This window comes from Armigeres subalbatus, chromosome 3 (assembly GCF_024139115.2).
Source record: "Armigeres subalbatus isolate Guangzhou_Male chromosome 3, GZ_Asu_2, whole genome shotgun sequence".
In the NCBI taxonomy this organism is placed as follows: Eukaryota; Metazoa; Arthropoda; class Insecta; order Diptera; family Culicidae; genus Armigeres; species Armigeres subalbatus.
The window spans coordinates 399,606,820-399,626,649 of record NC_085141.1 but is presented as its reverse complement, the minus strand read 5'-3'; the positions used below and the strand labels follow the sequence as shown (position 1 = coordinate 399,626,649).

Genomic DNA, 19,830 nt, shown 5'->3' with positions numbered 1-19,830 from the left:
GCATTCTTCCATAAGTTTAAGAAAACTAGAACCATACATCTGAATTTCTAATCAAATCCTCTCTGAAATAATATTTATTATAAAATAGGCAGAAAAATCAATATAAAAGCTTTATCCAGGAATTCCTTCGACAATTGCTCCTGGCATTCTATCCGAAATTCAGGGATTTTTTAGGAATGCCTCCAGCAACTTCTTCAGCAGTGTCTTCAGGAATTCCACCATAAATTTTGCCGGGAATTGATCCGAAAATTCCACCATTATTTACTCCAAGAAAAACTTCCTTATAAGTTCTGCAGAATTCCCTGCAATAATTCAAATAATTTCGTGCTGTTTCCCATAATTTTTAAGAATAAGAATATTCCGTGGCAATCCCGCAGAAAACATTCCTAAGAAATTCACGAAAAATCTTCGAATTTCTTGTGTAAATTCCATAAAATTTTCCGTGAATTGTTTAGAATAATTTCTTGTGAAAATTTCAAAGAATTTCTCCAGGAATTCCACCGGAAATTTATACAGAAATTATACCGAAAATGAAATCAACAATGGAATTTTCGGAGAAATTCCTAGATTAATTCGCAATGAAATCCTGAAAGAATTCCGGTGGAAACTTCAAGATTTCCACTGGAAGATCCTCCAGGAGTTTTTTCGAAAATTCCTCCTGGAATTCTTCCAGGAGTTCCACCGGCATTTCCACCAAGAATTTCTCTAAGATTTTCTTCGAGAATTATTCCGGTAGTTCTATCGCCAGTTCCTCTAAAAATTCTTCCGGGAATTTCGGCAGTATTGGAATTTATGAAGGCTTTTTCAGGAATTTATATAGATTTTCCACCAGAAGCTCCTCCGAGAATTTCTCTGCGAGCTCCTCAGAGAATTCTCCGGGAGGTCCTCTGATGATGGTCCAGCTACAAACCCCAACAAAGGGTTCAGCTAGACGAGATTTGTCTATAAGATGAATTCTCTTGTTTCCGAGAATGCTTCTGGTAGTTTCCCCGGGGTTCCTTTGAAAATTCTCCCGGGAGTTTCTTCAGAAATTCTTCCAGAAAATTTCTTCGAGAGTTCCTCCGGGAATTCCATCAGCAATTCATCCGGGAGTTTCTCCGGAAATTCCTCCGGGAGTTCCACCAGAAGCTATTCCAGGAAATTATTCAGGCTTTTTTTCAGGAAATCATTTAGGCTTTCTTCAGAAATTAAGCTGGAAATTCCTCCCGAAGTTCTTCCGATAGTTTCTCTGGGATCTCATCCGGGAGGTCTTCTAGGAATTCTTCTAGGAGTTCCTCCTGAAATTCTTCCGAGAGTTCTTACAGGAGATCTTACGGGAGCTCCTCCGGCAGTTCCTTCGGGAATTCCTCCGGGAGTTTCACCTGTTGTTTCTCCGGGTGTTTCTCTGAAAAGGAACTCCCAGAGTAATTTCCGGAGGAATTCACGGGGGATTTTCTATAGGAATTTCCGGAGAAATTATCAGAGGAATTCTCGGAGGAACTGCCGGTGGAACTTTTGGAGGAATTTATTGAAGAACTACCGGAAGAATTTCCGTAGGAAATCCTGGAGGAACTCTCGTAAGAATTCTAGGATGAACTCCCAAAGGAACTTCCGTAAGAATTCCAGGAGAAACTCCTGGAAGAATTCTTGAAAGAACCTCCCGGAGGAATTCCCGAAAGAACTCCCAGAGAAATTCTCCGAGGAACTTCTGGAGGAATTTGTAGATAAATGCCTAAAGAAATGCTAAATGAATTCCTGGAAGAAAGCCTGATTGAATTCCCGAAGGAACTACTGGTGGAACTTCAGAGGAACATCCGGTGGAATACCCTAGAGGAAGAGAAAAAATATTTCTGAAGGAACTTCCAAAATCCCATTTCCCGTGAAATTCCTGCCAAACATCGTCCAGGAATTCCCTGTAAAGTTCCTGGAGGTATTACCGGAGAATTTCTTGGAAAACTCCTGGAAGAACTCCCTGAGGAACTACCATAAGCATTTCCGGAAGAATTCCCACATGGAAGTCCTGAAATAGTTCTTAGAGAAGTTCCTAAAGGAATTTCCAAAAAAATATCTGAAGGAATTCCTAGAAAAATACCAGAAGGAATTAATGCAGAAATTCCCAGATGAAATCCTGAAAGTATTCCCAGATTAATTGCTGAAGAAAATCTCTGCGGATTGTTCCGAAGAAATTTCTGGAAGAACTCTTGGCAGATATCCGAGTAAATTCCGAGTGAAGTCCGGAAGGAATTCTAGTACACTTCCGCGGAAAATCTCCCGGAGAAATTCCTGGAGAAGTACCTGAAGAAACTCCCGAAAAAATACCTGTAAGAATTTCTGGGGAAATACTTGGACGAATTCCAGGAGAAATTCATGAAGATATTTCTAGAGGATTTCTTGAAGGATATTCTGAAGTAATTGCCAAAAGAATTCCAGATTGGAATGCTAGATGATTTCGCTAGTGAATGTTTGGAGGTATTCCCGGAAATTTTCCTGGAAGTAATCCCGTAGGAATTAAAGGAAGAGTTCCGAGAGGAATGCCCGGAGAAGTTCCTAGAAGAATTTCCGAAGGAATTTCTTATAGATTTACAAGTGAAATTATGAAGCTAAATCGGAGGATTTCCGTCAGAAATTTTTGTAATGTAACAAAAAATGTAATGTAACATGTATTCTTGTCTTGTAGAAATGTAACATGTATTCTTGTCGGAACTCTCGAATGCATGCCTGAAGGAAATGCCGGATTCTTCCTGAAGAGAGAATAGCCGAAGAATTATCTAGAAGTAAATCTTGGAGAGAAGAAAAGATATCTTCAAGGAATTTCCTCGTGAATTTCCTAAAAAAAATAGTGGGGGTTTCTAGATAAGGAGGAATTACAATTACATGAGAAGGATTTTCGAACGATTTTCAGAGGAATTTGTGGATAACTTTCCGGAGGAATTTAGTAGTTCCCAGGGGAGCTTCTAGAAGGATTTCAAGGAGAATTTTTGAGCCCGAAATGTTTCGAGTTGTTTTGAACTTTCATATATTCATTAGGGTCATACTCATAATCAGTATGACCCTAATAAGTTTTGGGAATTTTTTAAATTTCAACCACCTATTTCTGTATATAATTGGATCGTAAAGTACACATGTTTGAGGGAATTCATTTCAGTACCCGTTCAATCTTTCCACAATTTAGAGGGGGGGGGGGCGACGGCCCTCCCCTGCCCCCCCTTGGCTACGCCCATGAAAATCACGACTCCGTTATTCCTGATGGCGATTGAGCCTTTAAATAAATGCAAGTCAGAAACGTCGCTAGATAGATTAATCAAACATTAATATTTTCATTTCTTTAGTTTCTATCATAATTTTTATTTTTGCCTACGTGAAATTTTACAATGAGTATAAACGAATGCAAAAATTATGACTTATCTTCTTCTTCAGTGATATTTTATACTTTTTTAATATACTTTTTAACACTATCAAACGCACGAGAAAGGCATCATCGCCGCTAGCTGGATTCATTAGGTTTTTTTTCTATTTAAAGAAATCAGTTAATGGGGACCAGTCTCTCTATGTCAATCTTATGAAAATCTACTTGGAGGAAATAAACTTAGTTTTGCACACTATCTGTGTTTCAGCTCAGTAAAGTTAAACAAAACCAGTCAACGTTTGATAACAGGACCAATTATTGCACGTTTATGACGCATCACACTGCGTTTCAGCTGGCCGCTCTTTACTTTCGCTGTTCGCAGAACAGTCCTATGTGTTGTTAGTTTTCCCATCTATATGGTGCTAATATGCACGTAACGGCAATGTAGGCCTTCACCAAGGTTTTCTCTAACCTCGTCGTCCTTCAGCGGCATCGCCTGCATTCGATCGAATAGATCGCAAGCGCCGCCAACACGCTGATAAGGGATTACTACGCTTGCATCATTTATATTGGTATAGTAATTTTTACTTCAAGTCTGCACATTATGATCTTTGTCACACTTCAATATTTTTGTATGGTTCAATTTCGTTAATCGCCAAAAACAGATATCGTTCGACGATTGCACGCTTCAATAAAAGGCAGCATTCATCTTATCTTATCGTACAACTCAGCTTGGGAGACGGCGTAGTGCGTTGAATGAGGTTTTCAGCAAACACGTCTCCACTCAAATATTTACCTAGTAGGATGAGAATAGCGAGAGCTTTCCTTAATTGAGGTGTTTGACGATATGGATATCAGCGCTGGATGGCTTACAAAATAACAAGGCGATTTTCGCCTTGACAGCTCCGGCTTCATCGCGATTCCTGATAGCGGTTGAACAATTTGCGAACCACCTCCGACGTTTTACACCTCCAATAGCAGTTGATTAGGGGTTGGGAATTTTTAATATCAATCATGATGGATTCATACGCCAGTCTTCGATACCGTGATTCTGCGAATAGTCGTTTTTATCAAGGAAATGTAAAAAACGGGAACGTGATGGACAATGAACTGTGAGGCAGTGCACTGCTGTGTGGGTGCGCATTGCACATTCAGTTCTTCGAGCGGATCATCTATATGATAATAAAAGAAGTTATTAAAAGAAGTCTTAGATGCTTATCTATGACATCATATTTGGAAAACTGTTCTTTCTTGTTTTGATAGATCTTGTTCTGTTTTTTTAATTACCAACCTTTCTCCAGGATTTTAAATTGAAATGTGTCTTGTATTAATAACAAAATAATATCTAGTACGAAAAATCCCCGACGGAAGAAAAATGAACTCATAATCAGTATGACGCTATTAATCATTGCTCATTCAAGACTAAGAGTAGTCGATACTTAACTAATGCATTTATTCTTACTTTACTCGTTCTTTATTGGGTACGCTTCTTGACTATAAATAAGTTACTAACGTAATTTGTGTCTGGTTTGCTTCATCTAACGTTCAGAACGTCATTAAGCTATTTGAAATGCTTCGGATGTGCTCAATTCTCTGTATGGTAAGCTTCATCCGGTTTTAATTTCCGAGCAGACATTGCTTTTAAACTGAAATGCAAAGACTTCACGGTTATCGTCAAAATAGTGTCCAAATGAATGACAGCTGCATTCTGAGTAGTAGTCACAGTCAGGTATGACTTTGAATTTGAATAGTCTTGGCCGACTGAAATCACTAAACAGTTGAGAAGAAGTAGGCTGGGATCGTAAGTGGTCGCGATATTTCTGTTAATTTAAATATGTTGGTATTTAAAATTTCTCGAAAAGCACAACAACTATCCCCTGTTCAGGCTTGTAAAATGTCATCTGCATGTCATTTGACTAATTTGTTCATAACTTTCTTTAGAAGCCAAATTTATTGCATAATTTTAGATGTACTGATAACGCTTGAGTAGGGCTACATTTTTGTCCAATGGTACATTGCTCTAAATATAACATCTTAGGCTGGAGAGTGAAAACTCTCCAAAATGTCACGTGTCATTTGACATAATGTCATTTGAATGACATTTTGCCTCCCACGCCCCAGATTACATATTTACAGCAATGTCTTGTTAGACAAAGTTGTACGCACATTTAAGCGCTATAAGTTCGTCATACATCATGAATTGATGGCTACCTTCTGGAAAAAGTTCTGGGAAAATTGTACAAACGAATGTGAATGACATTTTACAACACTGCCCCTGATCTTTTTTTTCAAAGAAGATCAATCAATTGCGAATATATTTTATAGATCGATTAGCATTTGTTCCTTTAAAAACCTATATTAAAATAAATAAAACAATGTAACTTCTTTGTAAACAAATCAAGCAATAATTAATAAACACTAAAAAATAATCAGCAGACAGAGAGATGACGTTGAAGAAGCATATCAAACGCACGGTCAAAACCTTTTCATAAATACTGTTGCTGATTGACCTTCGCGCACCAAAACAACTTGTTCAAACTTAGAAAACTGGTATCAACTGTACATCGGATACAGTATCTATATTTGCCTAGCCAGAGTACAAACAACGATTGCTTGTTAGTTACTCATCGATTTTCAGCAAATTGCTTCTTAACTAGCGCTCAGCTTTGGCATGCGTTCGTACCGAATAAATTACCGTTCTAATCATGTTTGACCCATGGAATCGGTCATTCATTCGGGTAAAGATGCTCACGGCGGTGTTCAAATGGCGGTCATTTCCAATGTTTTCCCTAGGTCTAGTGTATTAAATTCTAATTGAAATGGCATAAACAAATCGCTTTTAGGTCTGCAATTTGTAAAACTGGTTTTGCGATTGTGCGGATCAATCTAGGGGTTACTGGTATCATCTGGTTCGGGAAAACTCTACCGTGAATCATTGCTAGGGCCCATGCTATGACCACACGCAGCAATTTGCATCTGACCAGCGCATGGGTCCCTTTATTTATTTCGTTTGGATGTGGCATATACCTGCGAGCAGCTTACCGAGCGAGGCACCACATGCCTTACATCGATGTTAATGGTTCAATGTCTCTGTTATGAGGGCTTTGGTGCAAGACGCTAACCGCTTCGGCGATTTATTATTTATGCAAATATATGCAACCCAGTAGTGTTATTCCAACACGCTCTAACAGCAGTTCTTTTTTTTAACAGAAGCAGAATCAGTTTTCATAAGACGAGTTAGTATTATTCTATTTAATTCCACTACTAGAATGTAACTTTACAAGTACTGATTTCGACATCAATAAGGTCATCAGGAGAATTCTTATCGTCAGCACCATACATGGGCGTAGCTAGAGTGCAATTTGGTTTTCGCCATGGGCATTCAACCACCCATCAGTTGTTAAGAGTTACGAATTTGATTCGGCTCAACAAATCTGAAGGATATTCGACTGGAGTTGCTCTTCTTGATATAGAGAAAGCATTTGACAGTGTTTGGCATGAAGGTTTGATGGTAAAATTGATGAATTTTAATTTTCCTCTGTACATCATTAAACTGATCCAAAATTATTTATCAGATCGCTCACTGCAGGTAAACTATCAGAATTCTAAATCTGATAAATTACCTGTAAGAGCTGGTGTTCCCCAAGGCAGCATACTGGGGCCCATTTTGTATAACATTTTTACTTCTGACTTACCTGATTTACCACCAGGGTGTCAAAAATCTTTGTTTGCAGATGACACAGGTCTCTCAGCCAAAGGGCGAAGCCTTCGTGTCATTTGTAGTAGATTGCAAAAAAGTTTGGATATTTTCTCCACTTACTTGCGAAAATGGAATATTTCCCCGAATGCTTCCAAAACTCAGCTTAAATTTTCCCATAAAAGCCGAGAGCTTCTTATTTGAAACCTTCTAGCAGACCAGACATATTGTCACGATGAATGGGGTTCCAATTAATTGGTCTAGCGAAGCTAAATATTTAGGACTTCTGCTGGATCAAAAATTAACTTTTAAAAGCCACATTGAAGGCATTCAAGCCAAATGTAACAAATATATTAAGTGTCTATATCCACTAATAAACAGAAAATCAAAATTTTGTCTTAAGAACAAACTTTTGATTTACAAACAAATTTTTAGACCAGCCATGTTGTATGCTGTGCCAATATGGACTAGATGCTGCAATACCAGAAATAAGGCACTCCAGAGGATTCAAAATAAAATTTTGAAAATGATTCTGAAGTTGCCTCCGTGGTATAGTACCAACGAACTTTATAGAATTTCTAATATTGAGACATTGCAACAAATGTCCAACAAAATAATTTCCAATTTTAGACAAAAATCGTTGCAATCTTTTATTGCAACGATAAGCTCCTTGTACCCTTAGTATAAATTAGGTTAAGTTTAGTTTAAGTTGAAAACATTGTAGTTCCTACATGGTTCAATTCAGAGGGAACCAGAGGAAAAACCTTAACTGCCAGAGGCAATTGAAATGTATTAATAATAACTAAAAATGTAGCATAGCAAATAAGGATGATAGTGTTAAGAAAACACGGAACACCTAGTCTAAGAGATGAATGCATGTATTAGATAATTAGCAAATAAAAGTAATAAAAAAAAAATCAAGTCGTTATTCGATGGGTTAATGTTTGTCTGGTAGGCCAGAAACAGATGGGTCGAGTATCGAGCGAAAACAATAGCTTGACTGTTTTTAGTGAACGAGTAGAAAAATTAATAAACAAGTTGACCCACCCCTACAATTTTCCCCTAGTTTGGCCAATAATGGGCCTAACTAAGGGCCAATTTCTTCACCTCCGCTTAACTCTTAAGCGGTGCTTACCCATACGATTAAACCTGGTTTAAGCACTAAGCGGAGATGAAGAAATCGGCCCTAAGTCTATTAGTTTCTTCACACCACGTAAACGGTCTGCTTTACGTAAATACTCGAAATATAAAAGCCACCAGTGCCAACTCAACTATAACTCAATCAACGCTCGCTACAAGCGCTTGATTAAAAAACTGTACATCGCTTATCAACGAAAAGCGCAAGTAAAACTGCGCCACAATCCCAAAGGATTCTGGAACTACGTCAACCAACAACGAAAGGAATCTCGTCTTCCCACTGTCATGACTAGGGATCCTACATTCAGATAGGATCCCTAGTCATGACCAATTGGAATATCGAATGTTCATCGACAGAGGACATAGGGGAACAGACGGCTTTGGCAGGTTTTGTTCTATTATTGGCAGGGGGGTTTTTGTCGACCAAATTTTATGAAATTTGGCCACAATATTCTTTGATATGCAAAGAATGTTTGGGCCAAATTTGAGCATAATCAGTCATAAAAAACCCCCCTGCCAATAATAGAACAAAACCTGCCAAAGCCGTCATTACCCCTATGTAATTTATTTCAACAGCAATTCTCGAATGTGTTCACCGACGATTCCCTGGAAATAGACCAAATCAATGAAGCCGCTAACAACGTCCCTGCCCTGTTCGTCCCCCAGTCGGAAACCACCCAATCGTCGATGCAGACACAGTAGACACATTCCAGCGTAACGCGACACCATGAGGAGTCGACTTTCAGTGAAAAATTAGGTCCGCATTCGAAAATTAACTTCGGGGACATTTGATTAAACAGGTTTAAAATTCATTTCATTTCATTTATTTAGTTAACATCTAAACAGATAACACTGAATCAACAATTTGACGCCACAACGCACGGTTCGAGGCCGCATCTCTCCATCCTCGGATACGCCCCACGCTCGCCAAGTCGTTCTGCACCTGGTCTGCCCATCTCGCTCGCTGCGCTCCACGCCGTCTCGTACCTGCCGGATCGGAAGCGAACACCATCTTTGCAGGGTTGCTGTCCGGCATTCTTGCAACATGTCCTGCCCATCGTACCCTTCCGGCTTTAGCTACCTTCTGGATACTGGGTTCGCCGTAGAGTTGGGCGAGCTCATGGTTCATTCTTCGCCGCCACACACCGTCTTCTTGCACACCGCCAAAGATGGTCCTACGCACCCGTCTCTCGAATACTCCGAGTGCTTGCAAGTCCTCCTCGAGCATTGTCCATGTTTCATGTCCGTAGAGGACTACCGGTCTTATTAACGTCTTGTACATGACACATTTGGTGCGGTGGCGAATCTTTTTCGACCGCAGTTTCTTCTGGAGCCCGTAGTAGGCCCGACTTCCACAGATGATGCGCCTTCGTATTTCACGACTAACGTTGTTGTCAGCCGTTAGCAAGGATCCGAGGTAGACGAATTCCTCGACCACCTCGAAGGTATCCCCGTCTATCGTAACACTGCTTCCCAGGCGGGCCCTGTCGCTCGCTCCGCCCACAAGCATGTACTTTGTCTTTGACGCATTCACCACCAGTCCAACTTTTGTTGCTTCACGTTTCAGGCGGGTGTACAGTTCTGCCACCTTTGCAAATGTTCGGCAGACAATGTCCATGTCATCCGCGAAGCAAATAAATTGACTGGATCTGTTGAAAATCGTACCCCGGCTGTTACACCCGGCTCTCCGCATGACACCTTCTAGCGCAATGTTGAACAACAGGCACGAAAGTCCATCACCTTGTCTTAGTCCCCGGCGTGATTCGAACGAACTGGAGTGTTCGCCCGAAATCTTCACACAGTTTTGCACACCATCCACCGTTGCTTTGATCAGTCTGGTAAGCTTCCCAGCTGTTCTCGTCCATAATTTTCCATAGCTCTACGCGGTCTATACTGTCGTATGCCGCCTTGAAATCAACGAACAGATGGTGCGTTGGGACCTGGTATTCACGACATTTTTGAAGGATTTGCCGTACAGTAAAGATCTAGTCCGTTGTCGAGCGGCCGTCAACGAAGCCGGCTTGATAACTTCCCACGAACTCGTTCACTAATGGTGACAGACGACGGAAGATGATCTGGGATATCACTTTGTAGGTGGCATTAAGGATGGTGATCGCTCGAAAGTTCTCACACTCCAGTTTGTCGCCTTTCTTGTAGATGGGGCATATAACCCCTTCCTTCCACTCCTCCGGTAGCTGTTCGGTTTCCCAGATTCTGACTATCAGTATGTGCAGGCAAGTGGCCAGCTTTTCCGGGCCCATCTTGATGAGCTCAGCTCCGATACCATCCTTACCAGCTGCTTTATTGGTCTTTAGCTGTTGAATGGCATCCTTAACTTCCCTCAAGGTGGGGCTGGTTGGCTTCCATCGTCCGCTGAACTGACGTAGTCATCTCCTCCGCTGCCTTGACTTTCACTGCCTGTACTCTCAGCGCCATTCAGATGTTCCTCGTAGTGCTGCTTCCACCTTTCGATCACCACACGTTCGTCCGTCAAGATGCTCCCATCCTTATCCCGGCACATTTCGGCTCGCGGCACGAAGCCTTTGCGGGATGCGTTGAGCTTCTGATAGAACTTGCGTGTATCTTGAGAACGGCACAGCTGTTCCATCTCCTCGCACTCCGCTTCTTCCAGGCGGCGTTTCTTCTCCTGAAAAAGGCGGGTCTGTTGTCTCCGCTTCCGTCTATAACGTTCCACGTTCTGCCGGGTACCTTGCTGCAGCGCGACCGCCTGCGCTGCGTCCTTCTCCTCCAGAATCTGTCTGCACTCTTCGTCGAACCAATCGTTCCGTCGACTTCGACCCATATACCCGAAGTTGTTCTCCGCTGCGTCGTTAATGGCTGCTTTAACTGTACTCCAGCAGTCCTCAAGAGGGGCCCCATCGAGCTCACCCTCTTCCGGCAACGCTGCCTCGAGATGCTGCGCGTATGCAGTGGCGACATCAGGTTGCTTCAGTCGCTCTAGGTCGTACCGCGGCGGTCGTCGGTACCGAACATTGTTGATGACGGATAGTTTTGGGCGCAGTTTAACCATCACCAGATAGTGGTCCGAGTCGATGTTTAAAATTATCCTCACTAAATTTCCTTTCTGATGGTATATTAATTTTAAGATTTTTCGCTTTGAATATGAATAATATAACGCGCTGCATTTCGTTACGCGACACCATCGCTGAAATGCACTTTTTTGCAATTGGCAATGCAAGTGCGTTTTTTAGCTCTGGTATAAGGTTTGGAATCTTGGTTTATTCCAAGCATTTCTCGTATACATTAATAGAAATGAGGATGTGAATTCAAATTAAGGATAAAAACGGATATTATATGAAAAATTGCTGGATTGATTTAAAACCCGCCGCGTTACGCTGATCAACAAACAGTGTTCTGCAAATGGTGTCGTGTTACGCGAACGTGTTTATCGTTGATGGAGTACATAATTTCAGTCGATCTCGATGCGGCATGTTGCATTTTACGTGGAATATTATCACATTATCTATCGTTGAATTTTGTTCGAGTTAGTGGTCGCGATCTGGAGTTTCGGCTATTAAGATTTTAGGGACTAATCGGCCCGAATTCGGTACTGAACCAAAACCGTTCACGTCACATATCCAATTTTCGAAACGAAATTAATGCTAATGGGTTCACTGATTTTTAAATAAGTCACACAGGTATGATCAAGATCGGTTTTTTAATACGCAGTCAGATGATTGATCCCGCTAGAAGTGAGTTGTATTTTAACATTCAAAAATTCTATGTTGCTTTTTTCTGCGTTAACCATTTTGAAAGGTGATGATGACCCAAGGAAATCAGAAATGTTGAAGATGCACCTTTCTGTCGTTTTTTACTCTACGTTTCTACTGGAACGCGGTCTGTTTTCAACTTTCTATTTATTCCCTTTCAAAGACATTGTGTATGTTTCATGCCTCATGCCTGTTCATTACAAGAGAGTGCACTACTTGCGTGCATTTTAAATTTTTACGCTCCAGAGTCAATACTTTAAGTAAAATGAGAATTGCCGATACCTCCCATTTATATTACACGGTCTGTCACGTGAGACGTGTCAAATTCGACAATGAATCGCCTACTTTGAGCGTGCTTACAGCGGCACACGAGGAGTTAACTTTCGGAAATCAGTATGGCGAAAAGCATCTAAGGTTTAATATCTCGAAAATAAGCAACTTAATCGAAAAAATATTTGGTAGGCGTAGTAGCAGACACCTTCCTACATAACTGGTACCAAATAGATTTTCGTGAAAAGTTCCTGCTGTTGAGAAAACCTGCGTTAGATGTCTTTCGCCATACATTTTTGGCGGTTAACTCATGCTGGCTATTTTGCGCATATACAATAGCGCCTGGATGTGACAGCGGCGGGTTGAAAATCAGCCATTGCCAATAATTAATTGTCGAGTTATTCAAGACGCATAATGAATTATTGGCAGTGGCTGATTTTTAACCCGCCGCTGTCACATCCAGGCGCTATAGTATATGTGCAAAATAGCCAGCAAGAGTTAACCGCCAGATATTTGTATGGCGAAAGTCATCTAACGCGGGTTTTCTCAAAATAAGAAACTTTTCATGAAAAACTATTTGGTACCGATTATGTAGGAAGGTGTCCGCTACCATGCCTACCAAATATTTTTTTGTTGAAAGTGATTAATTTTGAGAAATAGAACTTTAGATGCCTTTCGCCATACTGATTTCCGAAAGTTAACTCCTAGTGTGCCGCTGTAAGCACGCTCAAAGCAGGCGATTCATTCATTCCTCCGGAATGAATTATTGGCAGTGGTTGATTTTCTATCCGCCGCTGTCACATCCAGGCGCTATAGTATATGCGCAAAATAGCCAGCAACAGTTATCCGCCAGAAATTTGTATGGCGAAAGTCATCTAACGCGGGTTTTCTCAAAATTGGAAACTTTTCACGAAAAACTATTTGGTACCAGTTGTGTAGTTGTGTAGGTGTCCGCTACTACGCCAAACAAATATTTTTTTGATGGAAGTGCTTAATTTTGAGAAATCGAACCTTAGATGCCTTTCGCCATACTGATTTCAGAAAGTTGACTTCTAGTGTGCCGCGTAAGCACGCTAAAAGCAGGCGATTCATTGTTGTATATTCAAGTTCAAAGTGAAATTCATTCCAATGTCTAATATAATATGTCTTTATTAAGGACATTCCTCAAGGAATCCAAAATTAAATGCACTCGCGTTTACAAGGGCACCCCACTCAACAAAAAAGCAACGCACAACTGCCATGTCCGTGAAATGGTAGAAGGAAACCGTGTTCAGGAGCAAATTGTTCGTTACGTATACTCTTATGAGTACCTGATGAAGTTGAGTGCGAAGATGTGCGAGAGATGTTTAAAAAAGACTCACAATTTATTCAAACAAAAAATAATTGAGTCCTAGTTTTACGGGGGTTTATTTATGGACGACCCCTATGAGTTCTACGAACCAACCAAATTTGCAATTTCAATTTATCGTAACATTTCTTATATGGGAACTCATTTTTTTAGTATGATCAGTTACCAAATGACACACCCCGTTCCACCCCCTATTTTGTTACGCTATTCATGTACAAACCCTAACATACAAAATAGAAACTTTTTTTCATTTTATGATCCATTGTGATACTGTATACATAAACCGAAAGCCGTATATCCCTCATTTCAGAAGCATACTGAATTCGCGTAACGCGACACCATATTTTTGTACCTAGTGTAACTACATAAATAATAATCCGATTTTGGATCTTAATATATGAAAAGAAAGCTTTTGACGAGTACTAAGAGAATCCAAAATATGACTTTTCCAATGTGTGTACTTTTTGTATAGTATCAATAATACGACTATTTTCGTAACGCGACACCATTTCAATGTCACTGTTTTTAAAATATAAATATTTCATGAAAACAAAAATGTTCGAAACAATACAATTGGTACAAAAAAAATGTCATTATCAGCTCTACTTTATCATGTATTCATTAATACATTTGAACCCAAATAGGTGCGATGGAGCACATTTGTAAAAAATGATTACGCAGTCTTTTTCTCATGCTAAAAGTCTACTACTTTGATTGGCTGTTAAACTATGTTCCTAAACCAATTTTCAGTGGAAAAATATTTTTTCTTATAAGGTAACCGTACCCTTAGTGGAGGTAGCACCAATAGTGGAGGTAGTGGGGTTTTAATGAGATTTATTATATTTATATAGTTTACGATGGTTTCAGTTGATGCGTCGTGCTTTAAACATCCTGTTAAATGCAACTTATCTCAAGATTTCGCTTGAAAAACTATTGAAAACAATGATTTTCCTTAACAAAATTGACTCCCTTGCACCTATAGTGGTGCAACTGTACCAATAGTGGCGAGTCTCATAAGAAACCAATGGATAGCACCACTATAGGAACCAAAATTAATTTTTACCGCCACTAAAGGAACAGTGTACCCATAGTGGTGCAAGCAATATTTGATAATTGTTGATGTTAAATGACATCTATCTTATTTCTGTTAGCAAATTTATTAGTTTATCTATTGACTAAGATATTAAAGCAGTGCATTTCCTATAATTATCAATTATATATAATTATCAATTATCAATTTTCAATTAAAAAAAAAAAATTTCTTTTGTGAATCTACTAATACCTCCACTATTGGTACCGTTACCCTAATTCAATATATATGTTTTCGTGTCCTATTGATACTGGACCCTAATTTTCAGTTTGAAATGTTGGTCCTATGGCGTAGAAGTGCGTGGAATGTGTCAGTAGCTGATATTTGCTGTACCGTAAAAGTTTCGACTAGTTGTGGACCAGATGGAATTCTTGCGTACGTCTTGAAGAAATGTTCTAATAGTCTATCCGTACCTCTAGCCAGTCTCTTCAACGTATCGCTTCAAGTCGGAACGTTTCCGGAGCAATGAAAGAAATCTTTTCTATTCCCGGTCTTTAAAAAAGGAAATAAGCGTGATGTCAGCAATGAATTATTGGCAGTGGCTGATTTCCTACTCGCCGCTTCCACATCCAGGCGCTATCGTATATGCGCAAATAGCCAGCATGAGTTATCCGCCAGAAATGTGTATGGCGAAAGACATCTAACGCGGGTTTTCTCAAAATTACGAACTTTTCATGAAAAACTATTTGGTACCGGTTATGTAGGAAGGTGTCCGCTACTACGCCTACCAAATGTTTTTTCGATGAAGGTGCTTAATTTTGAGAAATCGAACCTTAGATGCCTTTCGCCATACTGATTTCAAAAAGTTAACTCCTAGTGTGCCGCTGTAATTACGCTCAAAGCAGGCGATTCATTACCGTGCTATAGCCGCACTTTGCGCCATCACAAAGCTGTTTGAGAAAGGAGTCTATAAGTTTTTATTCCACAATGAATCGCCTGCTTTGAGCGTGCTTACAGCGGCACACTAGGAGTTAACTTTCTAAAATCAGTATGGCGAAAGGCATCTAAGGTTCGATTTCTCAAAATTAAGCACTATCATCAAAAAAATATTTGGTAGGCATGGTAGCGGACACCTTTCTACATAATCGGTACCAAATAGTTTTTCATGAAAAGTTTCTTATTTTGAGAAAACCCGCGTTAGATGACTTTTGCCATATACATTTCTGGCGGTTAACTTTTGCTGGCTATTTTGCGCATATACTATAGCGCCTGGATGTGACAGCGGCGGATAGAAAATCAGCCATTGCCAATAATTCATTGTCAAGATTTCATCTCCGAGCATCAACATGGTTTTATGCCAAGGCGTTCAACGAATACGAATCTGACTCTCTACACATCACTCATCGCCCAATCTTTGCAGAAAAGATATCAAGTGGACTCTATCTACACTGAGTTTTCGGTTGCCTTCGATAAGATCAATCACAGGATTACAATGAATTATTGACAGTGGCTGATTTTCTACTCGCCGTAAAATAGCCAGCAGGAGTTATCCGCCAGAAATTTGTATGGCGAAAGACATCTAATGCGGGTTTTCTCACAATTAGGAACATTTCATGAAAAACTATTTGGTACCGGTTATGTAGAAAGGTGTCCGCTACTACGCCTACCAAATATTTTTTCGATGAAGGTGCTTAATTTTTAGAAATCGAACTTTAGATGCCTTTCGCCATACTGATTTCAGAAAGTTAACTCCTAGTGTGCTGCTGTAAGCACGCTCAAAGCAGGCGATTCATTGCCAAGTTTGAACGCCTAGGTTTTTCCGGACCCTTTCTGTTATGGCTTGAATCCTATCTAATGAATTATTGGCAGTAGCTGATTTTCTACTCGCCGCTATCACATCCCGGCGCTATAGTATATGCGCAAAATAGCCAGCATGAGTTAACCGCCAGAAATTTGTATGGCGAAAGACATCTAACGCGGGTTTTCTCAAGATTAGGAACTTTTCATGAAAAACTATTTGGTACCGGTTATGAAGGATGGTGTCCGCTATCACGCCTACCAAATATTTTTTCGATTAAGGTGCTTAATTTCTAGTAATCGAAACGTAGATGCCTTTCGCCATACTGATTTCAGAAAGTTAACTCCTTCTGTGCCGCTGTAAGCACGCTCAAAGCAGGTGATTCATTGGTCGGGAAATGGCCATCATCATTGGAGACTCAACCTCGCAATACTTTGGTGTTACGTCAGGTGTGCCACAAGGTAGTCACTTAGATATCTTACTCTGATATTTCTACTATATCTGAATGATGTGAATCTTCTGCTCGAATCCTTCAAGCCTTCTTTTGCCGATGATTTCAAATTATACTGGACTATTAATGATGATCAGGATGCTCTGTTTATATGGTGCGAGATCAATTGCATGGTCCTCAACGCCAATAAATGCTCTGTAATTTCATTTTCCCGCAAGCGCTCTATTATTGAGTTTTGTTACAAAATCGGATCTACAGCTATAAGACTAGAATCTGTTGTTAAGGATTTAGGCGTTTTATTAGACTCTAAGCTGACTTTCAAAGACCACATCGCCTTTATCACATCGAAAGCGTCGAAAACACTTAGATTTATTACTAGAATACTCATTAGTTGTATGGGCTCCTTTCTACCAACACATCACAATACGAATCGAAGCAATTCAGTGAAAATTCGTTCGTTTTGCTCTACGCCGTCTTCCTTGGAATGATCCAAATAACTTACCAAGTTAAGAAGCACGCTGCCAACTTATTGGTTTAGATCTCCTGCAATCTAGAATTGATTGCCCGGCCTTGCTCTCTCAATTGAACTTTAACATCCCCTTTTGTCCACTTCGGTCAACATCTTTCATTTTCTTGAGAGGTGCTCGCACAAACTATGCGCAAAATAAGCCATTCACTAGTATGTGTCGCATCTTCAATTGCTGCTCCATCGCATTTGATTTTCACCTTTCACGGGGTGCTCTTCGGAAACGGTTTACTACACTCCTCTCAGCTTCCAACAGTATCACACATTAGCATAGGCCATTAGGATATATTCTATAATATTAAGTAAGTTAAGTCAAACAATGTATCATTTGGAATTATTGTATTTCTGTTGATATGAAAAGATGAGGAGGTTTTGCGCCCATTTGTGAAAGATTCCATGGTTCTACTCGAATGGGCTTTTCCCTGCTCCAAATAAAGGATAAAGAATAGAGAACAAGCCATGCCAGATTTTATGTTTTTTTATTCGACTAGGTCCGATAGCGTTTCCGAACATTGATCAATCTGCCTCATATCTGAGATTCATTCGCCCAACAAAGTCCGGTGATATCTCCAAACCATCCGAAGACTTACTCCAGCATTGAATTTACTTGAGACGACGATTCTGGCCTCCAACCAACCCACTTTCAACTACACCCAATTCTTTTTACACGGGGGATACGTTCCGTGTAAAAATAAAACCATGTAAAAAAATCGGTGCTCTTTCTAGAATCCGTGTGAAAAATCGTTTGTAAAAAGAATCGTGTGTACATTTTTTCATTATTCGAAGAGGTTCGGTAGCGATTTCGGCAATCCAAACCATCGTCAGACCCACTCCAGTGTTAGATTTCCCCTAATCTGAATAATTTTATTGACCCAAAATGTTTTAGCAGTGCATGTGTTTTTTTTTCTGTTAAAATTTCTAGTACTTTTGATAAACAAAACATTGCATTAATAACTTTTGAACACAGACTTAAAACCATAAAAAATATTCATTTAGTGAAAAGTTTAAATAATTTTAAAAGCTTCTCAAATATAGAAGGATGTTGATAAACTTTAGAGACGACCGTAAAAAACTGAGTAATATTTTATGAACTACCAACCTAGTAGATATGAGCCAGCCTATGGCTGAAAATCTCTCAAATAAAAATAAATCAATCAATCAACTTCCAATCCGGCATTAAAATTTAATAAATTTTATCTCCCTTAGTAAAAGAGGGTCGTTTGTTGCAGTATATAATAATGCGTTATGGTAATTTACATTTCAAGCCAGGTTTAAAATTATATCCACTGATGTTGCAGCGATGATAAACATTAAGGCTGTGAACCATTCCACCGATTCGTTTAACTTTTAGTTAAAATTTGACAGTTCGATGGTTATTTCTCCGTGGTCGGTCGAATGGTTCACAGCCTAAGTATAGCCAAAAATGACAAACATACAGACAATTATTCTAAGGCCTTTCGGATAGAATAATGGACTTACTTTTTAAATCATTCCATTGTCTCAGCGGGATCTTTGTAGATAGTTTCAGTGTTGTGATCTGATATGGAATCTATTTAAAAGATTTTAGAACCATAGACCGTGATGTGCTTGTGGAAAAAAACGTCCCTAAAATGCTAAAACTTTCAGCATTAAAAAATGTCGTCCAAATATTCTAGAACTAGAATAGAACACTCACAAACTGCGCTGCTATGAAATATTTTTTTGTCCGAACTCTATCTGGACACCAAATTATATGGCATTCTAATTTGCTCTGATAAATAAGAACACTTAGATGAAATTAAATGATAGGAATGAAATAAATGTGAAGCTATTTATTGCATCTATTTGCATTTCGAGCAATCTTGCTTACATTAATTAACGCCCTAAGTGCATTTTTAATTTCGGAGCACATAGTTTGAAATATGTAATAGATAATATGGTTTCATTGGCAAAACTTCAGATAAGCACATGATAAACCTTTTTTGATAATTTTAACTGTCAACACTGAATAATTTTATTCAGGCAAGATTTGCCTTAAAGAGGGTAAAAGACCCAATAGTGGAGGTACTAAGCAAGTTCAGCCACTATTTCTTTGCTTATTTCAAATCTGTACTCTGTATTTTGCTTACCACAAGTGTGCATTCTAAAGCTCATTGGTTCTATTCTAAATGCAGAGTGAACAAATCGTAGTAGAATCCACCATTGTTACCTAAAATGATACCTCCTATAATTGCGACATTTTGTGTTCCTATAATTGCGAATCCCATTGTTTTTATATGGGATTCGCAACTATAGGAACACTACCGCAACTATTGGTGCAAAGTAGAGAAAAATATAAGATATTTTAGTCACACTTAATCGATTTTGAAGCAAATCTCAAACTGTTTTCTTCTATTTCTTGTAATGACAGATCAACAAACTGATAGACTAAATCGGTTGCTGCGTTTAATACGTAGATTGTGTAAAAACAACACTACCGCAACTACCGTTCACTACCGTGGGTGTTCACGACTATCGGAACTTGTACTATACCGAAAA

The 19,830-nt window shown here is 39.5% G+C and overlaps 1 protein-coding gene and 1 long non-coding RNA gene across 3 annotated transcripts in view; one reads left to right on the top strand and one right to left on the bottom strand.

The window, feature by feature from the left end:
* LOC134226925 (sorting nexin-8-like) overlaps window positions 1-19,830 on the top strand; it is a 78,439-nt gene that overhangs the window by 12,790 nt on the left and 45,819 nt on the right. The gene's annotated exons all lie outside the window — the stretch shown is intronic.
* Window positions 3,521-4,997, bottom strand: LOC134226926 (uncharacterized). The gene is made up of 3 exons (XR_009983580.1): window positions 4,788-4,997; window positions 4,199-4,497; window positions 3,521-4,121 (listed from the first exon to the last, which is right to left on the bottom strand). It is a non-coding gene; the product is annotated as an uncharacterized LOC134226926 (long non-coding RNA).